The sequence below is a fragment of the Temnothorax nylanderi genome, unplaced genomic scaffold (assembly GCF_030848795.1).
Source record: "Temnothorax nylanderi isolate EJ_2023f unplaced genomic scaffold, tnyl_v1.0 TNYL_tig0083_pilon, whole genome shotgun sequence".
Lineage (NCBI taxonomy): Eukaryota > Metazoa > Arthropoda > Insecta > Hymenoptera > Formicidae > Temnothorax > Temnothorax nylanderi.
The window spans coordinates 280,334-282,242 of NW_027249145.1; the positions used below are offsets into that span (position 1 = coordinate 280,334).

Genomic DNA, 1,909 nt, shown 5'->3' on the forward strand with positions numbered 1-1,909 from the left:
TGCATTTACGTCTGTCACTCATAGCGCCGATTAATCATAATAACTCGCAAATTCGCGCGGCGCGGTCTCGACACTAGGACTTTCAATTCAAAGTTCGTACGATGATTGCGATGAAGAAAAGAAAGAGAGAATAAGAAACTTTGTATATTAATATATAAATAATCGTGACCCACACTTCAACAAAATCAGGCTCCCAGAATTCTACAATGCAAATTGTTGTTGATCGACTCGTGACGGTCGATTAAAATAAAATTCATTATTTTTTTTCAGTACTCTTCAAAATCGTATTCCTGCTGTTTGTGACCTGCTGACTATAGGTATGCTCATCGGCGGCATCCTGGGATATGTTTTCCGCGAGAAATTGCTGGGCACGCTCGATAGAGAGATGAAAAGTTCGCTCCGACTTTACGATCATCGTAAATCCATTCGCGACGCCTGGGATAACCACACAATCGACGGTAAATAATTTCCACGGACGTTACGTAAATAAAAGTTAATTTTATCAGACGATCAAACTCGTGGCATGATCTCGAGCGCGCGTTATTTTCCTCGAATCCAATTGTTGGTCGAAACTTCCCAAAGCTAATTCAATTCTCGCTTTCAGCTCCACTGTTGTGGCGTTAACAGCTGGAGAGACTGGGGAAGCTTCGATCTTAACGTGCCAGAGAGCTGCTGTTGAGAAATTCAACCGCCGGCCAGGTAAAAATCAATTATATTTTAACGTGATTGCGTTACTCGATGAAATTGTTTATCTACCGACTTCGTCCGCGCTTAATTACGGCAATTTGCTACGCACGTGCATCTCGTTATATAAACGTGTCGTGTTTATAACGAGTGTTTATAAATCCAAGTCAATTAATTCAAAGGTGAAATTCTGATTTACATTTTGCGCAAAATGGAATTTTTCTCGATAGAGGTAACGACTTTTCGTGATTCGCATTAAAGACTCGTGATTGCGACTCGACGAGTCGCGAATAAATAATTGTTCGCGGTCTAAGCGATTCTTTACGTGACACACCATTTTCCCCCGGTCGAGTACCGTCAATTTGGCCCGCAATTACTCAATCGACCGAGTTTTAACCGCCCCGGTCTGCGCCTCTCACACTTTCACTCTTCCGATCGGCTTTCTCGCAAACGAAGAATCGCGTTTCTCATGGTCATTCGATCTGCTCGCAGCGATTCCGCTGCAACGCCGGCCCAGACACGGTAAATCCCTCCAAAACGCTTACATGGAATGGAGGGTTGCATCAACGGAACGCGAATCTACATGCGGCCGTTATGGGTGGTGCTGATATTGCAGTTGCATGTCTCATGGTAAGAATGCACACAGTTTGCATTTTTATTCTTCCCGGTTAAAATTGAACCCTCGACGCTATAAAGTCGACCGAACAAGTATTCCTTTTATGATCAAATTAATTTTAAAATTTGTCTAGCATTTTCTTTACTCTTTCCTGAAGTCATATTGTGACTAGCATTTTTGAGCATATCGTGTTTAAGCAAATATTCCTTTCCTTTCTCTCATTCCTTGATATTTAATAAGTATTATTTTAATTCTCGGATCATTGCAGTTCTTCGGCATAATATTCTCCTGCGCACTCTTTAAAATGATCGAATGACAGCAGGACAACAGTATAGTCTGAGGCTGAGGCAGTTTTCGTATAAAAGGGAAGAAGGAAGTGGTGAGTCTTCAAAATTTACAGAAGATTCGCGCAACTTGACCAATCAATAAAATTACTTGTTGCCATGCATAAACGCGGTTGATTACACCGCGATAATAAAAAAAAACTGAATTTCCATCCAATTGTACAGGTCTCGCTAATTTGTTACGCATATGTAGCATTATACGTATTATGTGATTACCATAACTCTTTACATTTTTTATGTAATTTATATGTTTAAGATATTTTCA

The 1,909-nt window shown here is 40.5% G+C and overlaps 1 long non-coding RNA gene across 1 annotated transcript; it reads left to right on the forward strand.

The window, feature by feature from the left end:
- The first annotated feature begins 296 nt into the window (after nt 1–296).
- On the forward strand, nt 297–1,308 carry LOC139774586 (uncharacterized). Its single transcript, XR_011718612.1, has 3 exons — nt 297–458; nt 605–699; nt 1,177–1,308. It is a non-coding gene; the product is annotated as an uncharacterized lncRNA (long non-coding RNA).
- Nucleotides 1,309–1,909: the final 601 nt, after the last annotated feature.